The sequence below is a fragment of the Vipera ursinii genome (assembly GCF_947247035.1).
Source record: "Vipera ursinii genome assembly, chromosome: 2".
In the NCBI taxonomy this organism is placed as follows: Eukaryota; Metazoa; Chordata; class Lepidosauria; order Squamata; family Viperidae; genus Vipera; species Vipera ursinii.
This window is the reverse complement of record NC_139513.1, coordinates 258,577,640-258,593,973: the sequence shown is the minus strand read 5'-3', so window position 1 is coordinate 258,593,973 and position 16,334 is coordinate 258,577,640. Positions and strand designations below refer to the sequence as shown.

The following is a 16,334-nucleotide window of genomic DNA, read 5'->3' as shown; positions in this document are numbered from 1 at the left end:
TCACATTAGTTCAATGGCATCACAAACTGTAAGTTGTTCTATATATATATATATATATATATATATATATATTCCTGAATAAGAAACATTTCATTCAATGTATTTAGTGATTACTAAATTAATAAGCATCACTAGAAGAAGCACAGACACATGGTTCCATATATATTATCATACATAATGCTTTAACAAAGACAGTGATTAGCCCTTTTCAAGAAGTAAAATAGATTGCTATTAGTTAGTTCAGTCAGGTACAATACGGAAAGCTGTGGACCACACAGAGAAATAGATGGAAGGATGAGAATGTTAACTTTGTACAAATATAATTGCTGGGATATCCAAACTGCATTTACATTTAAGAAACAACACATGGGGCTGCTGTGATGGTCATAACCATGATGTGGGCTTTTTTGACTCTCATCTTGACCCTTTTTGACACCCACACTCATGTGATGGACTGACTGCTCTGTTTTGATTGACAGAGTCCATGTACCATACCTTGAAGGTATGCTTTTATCAAAGCTTCATTAGGGGAAAGCTTCTCTATGAAATTCTGTATATCATTATTATTTTGCCAAATGTTATAAATATAATGCATCCAGCTTTATACTCTGAAACATGCTTTATTATACCAACATATCTTAAAAATTATTCAATGTTTTACTTAACCACTGAATGGCCATCTCTTCCACTGAATGGCCATTGTTATCAAAACCTATCCAATGTAATATTTTGTTGAATTGAGCATAATTTTAAACTACAGTATGTAAATGTCATCAGATGTCAAAATGATCTGCTATTGATGTTCATATACAGAACATTCCAATTCCTCATTCCATTTCTGCTTATGCTCTTTAATATCATGTGTAGTATATTCTAACATCTTTTCATACATAGCTATTAAAGGCTTAATATTTTTCAGTCACCTTGTTAAATCCCGCAGAGCTAGAGGGGATTTTAAAGCACCTATGACTGCTGATCTGTACTTAGACACCAAAAATATTTTAAGCAAACATACTGTTATTCTGCACTCCAGGTTTTTGTTGAAAATGAACCCACGTTTGGATTCAAGACAAGCACAATCTAAATGAGAGAAGTCATTTCATTTATTTCAAATATTCTGTAGCTGAGACATAGAGAATATGATCAATTTGCACAAAGTATCAAATTCAGTAACTATATCTCTGGGTGCCTCTCTTCTGTTGTTTACAACCTTGAGTTGTAAGCAGAATTTTTGCCCCTATTCTAGACTGATAATCAATCCATAGCCGTACAAACAATACTACTGATTTTGGGTTTGCTCTTGAACTTCTAATATAACATGCCTTATGCACAGAATAACACTGACTTAATATTTGTCTCACTAGAAATAACCTTTATCGATATCAGAAGAGTTGAAAATTCTGCTAACATAACTGTTTTTTTTAAATATTTCACTTTTTAATTTTTATTGTCCTTGACTATTTATTGGAGTTTTATTCACTTCATTGCTCTCTGCTTCTTACATCTCTTCTCTTTGTTTTTGAACTTCAGAAGCAGAGCTGCATAATATGGCACAGCAGCAGGAATGCTTGATCAGTTATTCAAACAGTTTGCCCCCAAATCAATTCAGCTGCTTGAGTACTCAAGTGATACACTTGAAAAAAATTGAAGGGATTCTTTGGAATGTTCAACATGAATACATAAGCAATATCTACTGCTGCCCCAGTGTGCATGTCAGTGCCCCCTCCCCCACTTTACAAGGAAAAAACATTATTCTTTTGGAAAAAGAGGATAAAGGTGATTGATGATAGAAATCATAAGGAAAGGCAGTGGCAAAGGAAAATGTGCACCTTTTCTTGGAGACTGCTTAGCTACAAATATTCAAGACCACTTACAAATTTCATAAGAATCAGAGGAAATGCAAATAAGCCCGTACCAATTTCTATAATATGTATTTCAAAGGAAAATCGACCACAGATTACTGCAGGCTCCTAGACTGGAGCAGGATATACAGGCAATTACATAAATAGAACTAGGAAGGAAAGAAGCAAACTAAAATAGCCCAAGCCAATTTGCATATTCTTCAGATATGTGAATGTTTAACTACCAGAATTATGCAGCTAATGCAGACATTGCTGAGAATTTTAGAAATTGAAGTGTAAACAACAGACATTGTTATTGCTGGGAAAGACTGAAGTACAAAGGTAGTCAGAATTGGTCTCTTGCCCAAGCAATGGTCCAGGTTGGCCTAAGTCTGGAAAAACCATTGGCTTATATTGGATTATTTAATTAATTTTATTCATTTTTATTTATCAAATTTAGAGACTGCCCATCTCACTCATGGGCAACCCTGGGTGATGTACAATATTATCTCACTCTATTCAAGTATTGAAGTTCAAGAGATAACATGCATGATCCATCTGTTTTATTTTCACAACTGCAATAAAATGTCCTCTACGGTTGCAAAGCCTCACTGTATATATTTATTTTATTTTATTTATTTATTTATTTATTTATTTGATTTGTATACCGCCCTTCTCCCTAAGGACTCAGGGCGGTTAACAGTGACATAAATAACAGAATGCACAAATACAGATATTGATAGTGGTATCTTGTTAGATACTAAAAATGAAAAAAAAGCAATACATTAAATCATTCTATTTTTTTAAAAAACCAATGAAGGCAACTATTACTTTTGTTCTGCATACAGTATGTCAGTAGTTTTCGCTACATCCCAGTTCATGTTATTTACACCATATGAATGGTTTCAAGTGCTTATTTTTTATTTACGGTACTAACCACGCTGTTAAAAAACATTTAAATGAGTTCAATAGGAATAGTTATAATGTGAACTGTAAAATCTCACAAGTGCTTCTACAAAATTCTGGGGCTATGTGACATTAAATTTTAAGCTTTAAAATAATTAATATACAAATAGTAGAAATGAAAGGCAACAATTTCTACCTTTTCTTTGTGCCAATTAATGTAATACAGTGTGCTGTTATACTAAAACAACAAATTTTACAAGTGAAGCCTAGGCAATATATTATTTGTCATGTTTTCTTTTTTTAATTTGTTGCACAATATGTAATACAGCACATAAAATACATATTAAATTACTCAGTGCAGATTCACTTCAAGAGTTTCATTTTTTTTAAAAAAATCACACTACTTTGATGGTCAAAGTGCAATGCTTAGGCATCTGTCTGTAAAATTAGATTACAGATTGAATTTGAATAATTAATTTTAATGTTTGGGATAATGGCCTGCAACATTAAACTTTAATTTGCTTATATATTTTGGTGCAGAAGAAAGAACATAGTTCTCAAAATTAAGAGCTCATTTAAAGGAAAATAGTGAAGAAGATTCTTAGAAATTAGAAATGACATCCTCTCCTTATATCCAACACACAAAACATATATTGCCACTTGTCGTATGGTTCTTTCAGGGTGGAAGATAATAATAATAATAATAATAATAATAATAATAATAATAATAATAATAATAATAATAATAATAATAATAAGAAGAAGAAGAAGAAGAAGAAGAAGAAGAAGAAGAAGAAGAAGAAGAAGAAGAAGAAGAAGAAGTTGGAAGGGACCTTGGAGGTCATGTAGTCCAACCCCCTGCTCAGGCAGGAAACCCTATACCATTTCAGGCAAATGGCTGTCCAGTCTCCTCTTAAAAACTTCCAGTGTTGGAGCATTCAACACTTCTGGAGGCAGGTTGTTCCACTGGTTAATTATTCTAACTGTCAGGAAGTGTCTCCTTAGTTCTAGGTTGCTTCTCTCCTTGACTAGTTTCCATCCGTTGCTTCTTGTCCTGCTTTCAGGCCCTTTGGAGAATAGCTTGACTCCCTCTTCTCTGTGGCAGCCCCTGAGATATTGGAACACTGCTATCATGTCACCCCTCACCCTTCTCTTCGTTAAACTACACATACCCAATTCCAGATTTTGATGAAAGCACAGACAGTTTAATAATACATTTAAAATCTGCTGATGTGAATAGGTATTTTTTGTCCAAATCTGTATTTAAGCATATTTGGTCTGTACTAATGAAACATAAAATATTCAGCTTCAAGAAACATCAGATAAGAACTACAGAACCAGGATTAGTGATAAATCTTAATGTTAATATTATTGCTGACTTTTGCTAGAAAATAGGAGCTAGAAAGCTGTACCTTATTATGCTATACCTCCATGTTGGAACCACCAAAGTGTGTCTGTGGTGAAAAGATTAGCTGTTGACATAACTGTTGCTCTGGGGGATGCCCATTTGTGGGCTCCTTTTATGTCCTTGTTAATGAGTCCACCAAACTGGTTCCTGTTTATCTACTTGCATTTTGCAGGCCTTTGAACTGCTAGGTTGGCAGGAGTTGGAGCAATGATGGGAGCCTACTCCGTCACAGCAACACTTGGGCTTTGAACATGGGCTTGAAATTGTCAACAAGTACCCTAACTACATGAGCCATTGTACCCTATTAATTGTACAAGAACTTCCTTGAGGCTTTGGTGCCTTTTTGCTTAAAAAGCTGATAATGCAACTTTAGGAACTAATGGACATGCATGGGTTGCTGGTACAATAATATATACATGTGTGTTTTCAGTATAAGTTTATAACTACAATATTTATAAGTTATTTGTAGTTGGTTAAGAATGGGAAGAACTTGGTTCAAATGTCGCTCAGCTGTGAAATCCAGTAGATGAATTTAGTATCTAAGCCATTGATAAGCCATTGCATAAGTTATTGCGAAGATAAATATTGGCAGAAGAAAACTATATTCCACTTTTTCTTGGAGAAATATCAGAATATATAGGACACAAAAATAAACTAAAAAATAAAAATAGTGTTGGTTTTTCACATGGAATCACAACTATTGGAAAATGGTCTGGGCTTTCTGAGCTATAGAGACGTGAATTAAATATTTCTGTTAGACAGAAAGTTTCAATGTATTTTAGGATGTATACATTTTATTATATTTTATACTTTGCTATGGAATATAGTTTATAGTATAGATATTACTGGATTGGATAAAGATTGAACTATTTGACTAGTAGTACAACCAAACATGGGAATTTAGGATCATCAGGATACAAACTTGAATAATGAATTACATAAAGATTATCCCACAGCACAGCAATTTTGAAGTTACAGTAGACTAAATGGTTTTATTATTCCTTACCAGGTTTTAAATCCTATACTCTTCTGAAGAGTGAAAAGTTTATTAAAAAGTGGGGTGGGGGTTCTTAGTATTATGTTATGACAGCTGACTGGAAGACAAGTCACAGTAAAAATGAAAAGTGGCTATTTTAAAGCTGCTCATGGATTTATTTATTTTTTTTTTAAAAAGACGACCATCAGGAAGAATCAGAATATAAGCAGAAAACAGGCTAGCAAAAATGATTTAAACATTCTCTGTCTCTTTGGATCAGTGCACAAACAACGCACAAGGCAAACTTATTTACAAGACAATCTGCTTTTTCTAAACAATGTAAAACATTAACTGCACGTGAAATTATAAAAACTGTTTGGCTACTATAGTCAAACCAAGAACAGGATCACATGCTGTTGATGAAGGCCACACATTGTTAAGAAACACTGCTATAGAAGACAGAAATATATTACGGAAGACCATTTGCAAATAGAGAAAATGTGTAGCTGTCATCTGTATGTTGCATTTCTTTTCGGGCTATGTCGTAAAATGAAGTGACCTGTTCTTTCCTTTTGTCCTCTGCCACTGTTGCTGACTCACTTCTTCCCTTGCTTTAATTCTGGCTGATGCCAGCAATCATGATCTGCATTCTGCCTGATGAACTTGCAATGTAAATTAAATATATAATACTGGGCTTGGTATTGTTATATATCCTCCTGAAGGTGACACACATACGTTACTGATGTGTGAAATGAATGGAATCGAAATCTATGTAGTAGAGCAAAGGATAACGATGGTAATCTATCTATGACAGGAAGCCAAAGAAGTACATGATACAGATCAATCTATGACATAATCGGCACACATTCCATATCTATTATGGTTTTGCACATGACACTTAACCTTCAAAAATATGTTTTATTTATTTGTTTATTTCCACCTTTATTATTTTTATATAAATAATTCAAATACATGCAATACTCCTTCCTCTTCCTGTTTTCCCTACAAGTGAAACACTGTGAAGTGAAATGGATTGAGAGAAAACAACTGGCCTAAAGTGACCCAGCTGATTTTCATGCCTAAGGTGGGGCTAAAACTCATGGTTTCCTGTTTTATAGCCTGGTGCCTTAACCTCTAAATCAAAATATAACAGTATTATAAACTAACAGTAAAGATTCCATTGTGGTCTGTTTGTCTTTCTGAAAAGCTCAATTTTTGCTGTTTAAGTAGATGGCAACTGTACAGAAATAGTATGCTATTGCCTTATTGTCATCTTATTGAATCCAGTTTTGTAGGATTTCCTAGTGGTGTCCAAATTTTAACTAGGTGCAATCCTGATTTGAACTTTTCAGCATTAGCAAAAGACAGCAATATACTTCTGAGTTTCATGACATGCAGAACTGCTATTAAAAACATAGTTTCAGTATTTCAAATAAGCAAGGAGCACTTTGCACCGTTTTGTTTTTAGTTTTATCCTGACTCTTCACCCTCCCCCCTACACACTTTTCTTATCTAAAATTATGGAACATAAAAATTACTAGAGATATGACAATGTAATTTATCTGTTAAAATTTTACATGTTAAAATTGAGCCAATTTTGGCCCTGTAAAACTGAAGTAAATCTAAAGTTGGAAGGGACCTTGGAGTTCATCTAGTCCAACCCCCTGCTCGGGCAGGAAAGCTTATTCCATTTCAGACAAATGGCTGTCCAGTCTGTTCTTAAAAACTTCCAGTGTTGGAGCATTCACCACTTCTGGAGGCAGGTTGTTCCACTGGTTAATTATTCTAACTGTCAGGAAGTTTCTCCTTAGTTTGTCACTAGTAACCCTTTCCCAACATGATTCCCTTGATTTTATTGGTAATGCAAGAAGAAAATGACAAATATCTTCTATTTATAATTTCCTAGTTAGGCACAGAATTTGCCTTTATATTTTGTCTTAATATTGCCAGGAAGAATAAGATAAAGCAACATGAAACTGGTGCTTGTGATGATAGGCTGAAAAAAAACAACAACCAGGATGTTATAATGTGATTTTGAATATGTTGGTTAATCTCATAATAGCATAATGATACAACAAATAAACAAATCTCACACACACACTATCTTCATGAACAATTCATCTGCTTCTTTTATCCTCTTTATGCAAAGAAGTATAGTGAAAATGTAAAGCTGATTGGCAAAATAACTCTAAATCTGTAATATGACCTGCCATATTAAACTGACAACAGAAAAATACCTAGTGGTCCATCAAATCTGCTCTTTGAGTTTATTATAAATATAAGGCACATCATATTATTTATGGTGATAGAAAGATGATAGATGGATGGACAGAAGACAGACATAAATAGACAGCTAGACAAAACCAAGGACTAATATTGCGGAGAATGAATTTCTTAAATAGTATTTGTCGTTAAATTATATTCTGTTGCCTTACCAACTTCCAATTGAGAAAATTTTGTCTAGCACTGGTCAGAGAGGTCAGTTTTGGTCCTAATGGAAATAAACCAGTTTCTGATCACCCCAGCAGCATTGCTCTATTTATTACCTAGGTGGGTAATTTTAAACATTTGCAAGCAAACAATCAAACTCAGTAAGTATCAAGGACACCACAGAGCAGCAAATTGTATAGAGCAGTGTTTCTCAAACCTTGGCAATTTTAAGACATGTGGACCAGCTCCCAGAAATTCCCAGGGGGCTTCCCAAATTCCTAACAAGGTTGAGAAACCCTGGTATAGGATTAATCTACAAGGCCAAATTGGACTCAATGAAACAAGCATTTCTTCTGAAATATTTGATTATTTTTTTTAAATGGGAGAACAGTTTCATGTTCACTGTAAATATAGCAATGGAGATATAGCCTGGTTATTTTCTCTATCTAATCATTGCTTTTTAGGTGGGAAACAATATGATAGATATTACTTTTGAGTAAATATGACACAGTGTAAAAGTATGTAGAAAAGTGTTCATAAAGCGACCACACACAAGTACACACTTATCTAAATCATAACATACAAATTGCATTGATTCATTTGATATTATTTGTCAACTAATATAGGCACCTGCAGCTAGCCAGGATTTCCCTATACCTGGTCATGTCACAACTGTAACTTCTGTCCTTCCTCATTAAGTCTTGATATCACACAAGAAATAGAGTTTGTATTGAGCCATTGTGATGAAAGCTGATCTTCCAGTCAGCCCTGCACACTTATATGGACCACCCAAAGTCTGTAAAGTCTTGGAGTGGCTTAGAACAAAGACCAATGAAAAAAACTGAAGAAATACAGCCAGGAAGTACAAAATAAATAAATTAGCTTATCTGTAAAAGTCTGAAACAATCAGAACCAAAGAAAAAGTGAAATAAAATGATCTTCAGCTTTTGGGGGAAAAAAGGAGGAAAAGAAACACTTGTTCTGGGGAAAGGGAGTGCAGTGTTTCAAAAAGTAGGGATAACCATAGAAAAAGAAAATGTGAACCATATGTGGAAATAGGAAGGCTATTCATAGAAATAGACACAAAAATTAATGCTTTTGTATCAAATAAAAAATTACCTAAACAAGTTGCATTTAAGAAAAAGTAGGGCGGGGGAGGGGAAAGATATTTAAGTTTCTTGCCAAACTCCAATAACAGGAAAATAACATTAGGGAGAGAGTACCTAGTACAGGTTTCCACAGTGACCTAATATTGAACCCTGAGGAACTAAATACCAAATTCTTATTTATTACTAGATTTACATCTCATATTTATTTTGTATAAATCCAGGCAATGTACACACTGCTCCCACCTTCTATTCATACCAGCAAACCTACAAGAGGAATTCTGGGAGTTGAAGGTTACATATCTTAAAGCTGCCGAGTTTCAGAACCATTACTCTAGAGAGTAATAGAGACTATTATTTCTTTTGCTTTAAGAAGTGTTCATACAGGATCGGTCTTTCAAAGTTTATAATTAATTTTAGATCTTGCTGCACATGAAAAATAAATGTGTCAGATATTTTTATTAAGTCCTTATCACATAAATGAGACATTTTAATTATTTCAACTGCCAGACATTTTACAATTACGGTAAGTTTCCTTTTATAACCAGTACTATGCCATCTCATTTTAACATATTGTCATGAAAAGAAAACAGAATCTGGAGTCAATAAAAATAATATTTTTGAATTATTGGTCAGCCTATCTTGTTCTTTGTTTTCCTTGTTCTTTCTTTATTTTCAATCATTATTCATTATTTTGTTCAGTATTTTATTGTTTTTATATGGTAAGTCACCCAGACAAGTTTGGTATCAGGCGGCACCTAAAATTAATAAATCAAATCAAATCAAATCAAATTGCTGCTATTTCATTGAATCCAGAAGATATTGCTCATAAAATAAAGATTTAGAAGACTTTTCTTGAGCTGCCCTGGTAATTATATCAGTGTAGCTGACTGTCTGGGATAAATCTAATGCTTGTCCCAAGGCTCCGCATTTTATAGCTTAAATGCTAGGTTAAAAATAAATTAAGCCTTTTTGTTTTAAATTCTGTTGTCACTATAAACATTTTCATAAAATGAACAGTGAATGATCTGAAGATCTGATAATGTAAAAGCAGTTTTTAAAAAAAACACTAGCATTTTAACCAAAGCAACAATATAGATTTTAATCAAAACAATATGTATAATGATCCTGCTCAGAATCATGTTCCAGGCAACAAGGTAACTCAATGATATAGATCAGGCATGTCAAACTCGCGACATCATGAGAAGTTGCACGACATCTCGTGACTTTTCCTCCATTGCCGGCATTGGGGAGGGCACGGTTTCGTCGTGATGCATCTGGCCCATGGGCCAGCAGTTTGACATGCCTGATATAGATTATAGAATTTTACCAAATGCATTGCTGAGATATTGCGCTTGCATGCTATCAAGTGTTTTTCATCACTAATTTCTGCAGTTAATGAGAAATAATATTATGTAAAATAAGCAAAGCTGAATATTTTGCATACATGACATAGAGAACCATGGCAAAGTCATTGGACAGACCATATCAAAGGAATGACTGTTAAAAACAAGCAACCAAATAAACAAAAATATTGCAAGGGGTCCTTTGTTTCTCCTGCTTTTAATACCTCTTACTTTGATTAAATCTATAACACTTTCTAAATTACAGAACAGGTAACTGAAATAATTTCATTTCTTTCCTTCTTTCACAATTAAAATATGTGACTCAACTGTGATCTGGATCAAAACATCAGTTCATACATATTACAAACCTTATTTATGCCTACATGCTAGGGTTAATTTATTTTAAGGAAATCAAATCATTACAAAATTATTGATATCAGCTTAATTTGTCTGAAGCTGTTCTTCAGGAAGTTGTTTTGACAGATAGTATATAGATTAAGGACAGGACTTCTGCAGTGATAATCTTTTAAATGTTGTTAAATTCCTCAGAGTGCTCAGCTGGCAATTATTCTGACCTACTTTAAGAACTGATTGAAGAGTTGTTTTTTTTAAAAAAAAATCTGTCCAGATATAATTGGACAGATTATATTATTATTTCTTGATTTAATAATAATATTCAATTTCATTTAGTCTTTGCTTTTCAAAAACTATTTTTGATACATTGATGTAAAAACCTGTTTTTGATACAATTTTAACATTGTTTTTACTTCTTGCTATATACTGTAATGAGCTGCACAATTAATGTAGGTCTGTATCCTTTAGTTTCATTGAAATATATTTGAAAATATATATTTTCAACACAAGTTTCCAGCTCATGGATACAACATTTTTATTTCCCTTCCCTAAAGGGATAAAGGTTAGCCCTATTAATTAATTCTACAGCAAGGGTCTTCAAACCTGGCCCTTTTATGACTTGTTGACTTCAACTCCCAGATTACTGGAAGTTGAAGTTCACAAGTCATAAAAAGTCCAAGTTTGAAAAGTCCTGTTCTACAGTATGACTAGTTTTCAGACATTTGGCTGTTCTAATTATGAAGCAGAGTTGAGCACATAATCCAGGTCTGTCCCTTTTTCCTTTTTCCCTTTCAACCTTAACAAGGAAACATCTGAAATGAAAATATAATCTAAGAACCAGCAGCTGACTATAATTACATTGGCCTAACCCAGGCATACTGGCTGAGGAATCTGGTAGTTGAAGTCCAGAAGTCATAAAAGGGCAAAGTTTGAAGACCCCTGCCCTAACCTTATGCAATGAAGACACCTAATACAGCTAGTATTCCATTACCAATGCAAAAAGAGATGGTATTCTTTTTTCTTCCACATACTTTGAAACTGGTTAACTTCTTTCAGATGTTTTAAATTACATTGCAGAAGATTAGGATGAAGAATCCTCAAGAGAAAGTAGGCAGTGTCATAATAAGTATCCTCCCAGCCAGACAAGACAATCTTACTAATATCTTCTAATTCCTACACAAATCCTGATAACACTGTCAATATGGCAGGAATAAGATTTGCCTATCTTGCTTGTGAGAATAAAAAACTCAACCAGGAGGATTCACTTGGAATCAATCATAGTTTATTTTATTTACTTTTTGCTGCCCACCTTACCACAGGGTGGTGCATGTGTGGTGTATGTATTAAAGTTAAAACCATAAAAATACTTAAAATCTCATTACAGGTGGGAGGGTGGGGGCAGAGTAGTGGAAGGTGGGATCTGTTGTTACTTGATTAACCACCTCCAATGTGCTGCTCCCTCATTGGGCCCCCAAACTAACTGAGAGAGCCAGGTCTTGAAGCCCTTATGAAAGGAGAGGAAGATTGGGGCCAACTTCACATGGGGGGGGAGAGAGGTTCCATAGGTCAGGTCCAACATCAGAGAAGGCCTGTCTGCTGGACAGTATGAAGGATGTTAGATGTTGGTGTGAGAAATAATCGTTTCCATGATGTGTTAAAGCAGATGTGTCCTGTCTCGACAAAACAGTTTTAAAGATCTTCCCCACTGTATCCATGGATTTGTATTTGTGTGTATATACAGACATGGATGTTGAATGAAGAGATGTCATGCACAATGATGGCTGAGCATGTACACAATGCCACTAATCTTGACTAACGTCTACAGTCTTAGCGAGCTATACAATAGAAACAGTGTCTTGCTACAGTTCTATATTGTGGAACTTTTAAATCATAATTTGCACAGGCCTTGTAGTTACTAAGTTTGTCTTCAGAAATAAACAATAAAAATACATTGTCAAATACATTTCTGAGTCCACATCAAAATACTTTATTAATTGCAAATGATCATTCATTTTCAATAGGCATATCCTGCCCTAGACAGATTTTATACACTTTGAAGCAGAAGAAAAATGGGTATAATTTTTCTTGGCTTCCAGGAGACTCTGAATGCAAAAGGAATCAATTTATATAAGCAATCAGGTTGACAACAGAAGAGTATCTGAAACACAACCTATATTTCTAGGTGAATTGATAAGAGCTATTATTGCAGCTTCTTGCCCATCTGTACCAACACTATCACCAGTTGTGGAACAATTCACATGAGAATAGTGTATATTGTATTGTACAAGTTTTGTTTTGGAGTTCAGCAAAGTCAACAAAAATGAATTATATATTTCAGCACTTTCTGTAAAAGGCACTATTTTTTCTAGAGGAATCAACATTCTTCTGAGCTTTGAGAAACTCTTGGGTTTCACTAACAGGCAATGACAGGATTTATTATGGGAAAGATGTATTACAAAAAAAATCAACGTATCCTTAAATTTCAGCTGGAGAGTTAAGGCAGTGACAGTTAAAAACAAAAGCTCAGTTTCCATATGGATGCAAAGGTGGTTTGTCTCTTTTTAAAGTGGAGAAATTAAACATAAATCTAAGTATATTAAGCCTACCAGAGCAAAACAGTTGGAAAATCATGCTGTTGAATTTAGATTTCTGTTACTCATTTTCTACAGTATAATATCAGGATGAGGCAAAACATTTGCACATTAATTGGCCCATGCATTTTTATTCAGTTGTGTCTAAAGGGAAAGAGATAAAAAAATAAAATCTGAGTAACCATTTGTTTGCTTTTTGTGCTAGAGTTGACTCCTGGCAACTGACTGGACAGCTCCTGGCAGTTTTCTTGGCAAAATTGCAGAAATGGTCTGCCAAAGCCTGCTTACTAGAATTGAGAAAGAGCGACTGACCTAAAGTCTCTCATCTGGCTGAAAGCAGAACTAGGACTGAGAGTTTCTTGCCCGCTGCTTTAACCACTACGCAAACTGTCTCTTTAAAGTAGCCAAAACTAAAATAATTAAAATCAACAACTGAAATCAATACGCCAATGTCTATTTAACAGATACATTTTAGGGGCCTTTAAAAAATTGATGAAGAGAATACAGGTAGTCCTTGACTTACAACCACAACCGAGCTCAGAATTTCCATCATAAGTCATGTCAGTCATAAGTCAAAGCATGAACATGGCCACACCCAATTCCATGACTTTTTTTCTGGCAGTCATTAGGCAAATGCTGTAATCGCTAAGTGACTATGGTGCTGTTAAACAAATCAATGAATTCCTATGGCTGTATTTTTTTTTCCTAGAAACTAGCCAACAAGGCTGAAAATCAGCAAAAGAAAATCACAAATTGCAGTCACATGACTGCAGAATGCTGCTATCGGTTATAAAGTTAAGCCAATTGCCAAAGTACCTGAAATGTGGTCATGTGACCATTGTGTGTGTATAGCTGTCATAACTCTAGGATTACACCATAAGTAACATATAGGGGACCCATTTAAATTAAGCAACCAAATTCCAGGTCTCGCAACTCAGCAGGAAATACATTTTAAAGAAAGGGAATCGCTACCAGAAGGCTTGTTGCTGAAAGATGAGCTTGGAACAGCTGTAGTTGAATCTTCTCAGGTGAATCCCATGAATAGGGGCCAGCAAAGGACTTTTCTTCACTACACCCAGGTTATTTATGGCTTTCTGAGTCAGAACCAATTTCTTTTTTTTTCTCCCACAAATCCTTTGTGTTTACTCTAGGTGCAATGTAGCTACCAATTGTTCTACAGATTTCATGTTAACCTGACCAAACAAGGTAGCCCATAAGCATATGAGCAGCATATTTTCATTTGGTTCAGGAGCATCCTGATCCTCTGTAGGGGAATGATTTATGTGCAACTAAACAGCATGAGATAATAAAGACACCGTGGCGTTGCTACTTTCTCTTTTTCCCTTCTCTCCCTACTAAGCTCAGAGCAATCACACAGCCGAAATGCTTAGCAACCACAGGTAAAAAAATAAATAAAAGAAGTTAATAAGTCATAATATGTGAGATGATTGCAGGGGGTTAGTAGCACATTTCTGGTACAGTTAGACTTCATGCTGAGCATCCTTTCCCCTCCCGACAGCAGATTCAAATCGTTGTCATGTACAATGTTTCTAATATGTAAATTGAACAGTGACTTGTCAAACCGTCCTCTGTATGGTGATTTGTTACACTTCTACATATTAGCCTATAGGGGAACCTCTGTAAATCATCCTAACTCTGAAAACAAGCAATGTGAACAGCTTCTTAATAGTTTCACAGTACTGTATCAATCTTACTAGAACCAAAACATGGTAGAGAAATGCAGATCTAGAGCCTTATCAAGAAGTCTAATGAAAGAATTTGGTATCAAAAATAAATAATATCAGGTTGCCATGTGTATATGGAGATGGAATAAGTTTTTTTTTTGAAAACTCGTTAAACAAATCCAAGTAGTCAACCTCTTTGACAAATAGTAAATTACAGTTCTATGGCTCTTGTGAATTTCCATCTGAATAATTCAATTTGCTTCAGTAAATCTGATCTGGTACATGTGTTTCAAAAAATATTTAATTAAAATCAGACTCTATGCTTTCATTGCTGTGACATGATATGACATAGCCAGCCAATCAGTTAGAAAAACTTTCCAGATGGCATCTGTGGTTATCTATTATTCAGCTCATTTCAGATAGACTTCTAACAGCACAATCAAGTTGATTATACACTTACTCAAATTAAATTTAAGTACCCAGATTTACAGACATTTATTCACATAACTGCCTCCATATGGATAACAGATCTATGGAAATGCAAATAAAGAATTGGATTTCAATTTAGACACTTATAATCAACTGAAAGAAGTTGATGTTGTGTCTCATCTGGTACTAGATATTATCTATAATCCCCTCTATGGCACAGGGCCTGCCTGTTTGAAAGACTACTTATCTCCAACTGTTGCTGCCCATTTAGTATGTTCCAGCAGATTGAGTCATCTCTGGATTCCCTCCATGAAAAAGTCCTGTCTTGTGGGACCTAGGAAGTTTACCTTCTCTATTGCAGCCTGACCCTCTGGAACAGAGGTCTTCAAACTTGGCCCTTTTATGATTCATGAACCAACTCCCAGAATCCCTCTGCCAGCGCATTCTGGCTGAGGGATTCTGGGAGTTAGTCCACAAGTCATAAAAGGGCCAGGTTTGAAGACCTCTGCTCTGGAACATCCACTCAGAGTTAATGACAGCTTATCTATTGTAAGGTAAGCTTTAAAATTAGGTCTTGTATTGTTTTGTTGTTTTTGCTATTATTACATTATTTTAGTTTTGACTGACTGCATGATTTAATGCTTTGCACTCTTAGTTTTTATATTTTTTATATTTTCCCTAGTTTTGTATTCTTCTCAGAGTCTACTGGAGTTGGGCAGCCAATACATTTAAATAAATAATAAATAAAACTTCATTTCCCTTCCACTAAAGACTGGATCCCTTTTACAATAGATAAAATGCAGAGTAAAACAGAAAAGTAGAAATCCTGAAGATCAGATTTTGGCCTCTTTGTAGTGAAGTTCTTTTCATGGAAGCTGTTTCTCTCTGATACTTGAGAGAATGGTTCCTTGATCTGCTCTGTAGCATTTCTAAGAGAATAGAGGGGGTCTTGAAGAAATAAAGCTAATTAAATCTATTTCTACCAGTATCACAACACATCTCTATTGGATCAGCATCTAATGGATGCTAATAATTTAATTCCTGCTAAAGTAAATGTTAAGCAGAGTTTGTTATTCAAAGATAAATAAGTAAAACCTCATGCTATCTTTCTGGGAAATGTTTGTATTGTATTTTTTTTAAAAAATGAACATATAGTGATAAAAAAGAGAAAAATTCGGTAATATTGTTGACACTCCAACTATTTCTATAGACTTGTTGCTATTCCTCTTCAATGGAGAGAACTTCCTGATATGGACATGCAG

At 34.6% G+C, this 16,334-nt stretch overlaps 1 protein-coding gene across 1 annotated transcript in view; it reads right to left on the bottom strand.

Annotated features, from left to right (window-relative positions):
• Nucleotides 1-16,334, bottom strand: part of EDIL3 (EGF like repeats and discoidin domains 3) — a gene marked incomplete at both ends in the record, with an annotated part of 254,948 nt that overhangs the window by 26,189 nt on the left and 212,425 nt on the right. The window lies entirely within an intron of this gene.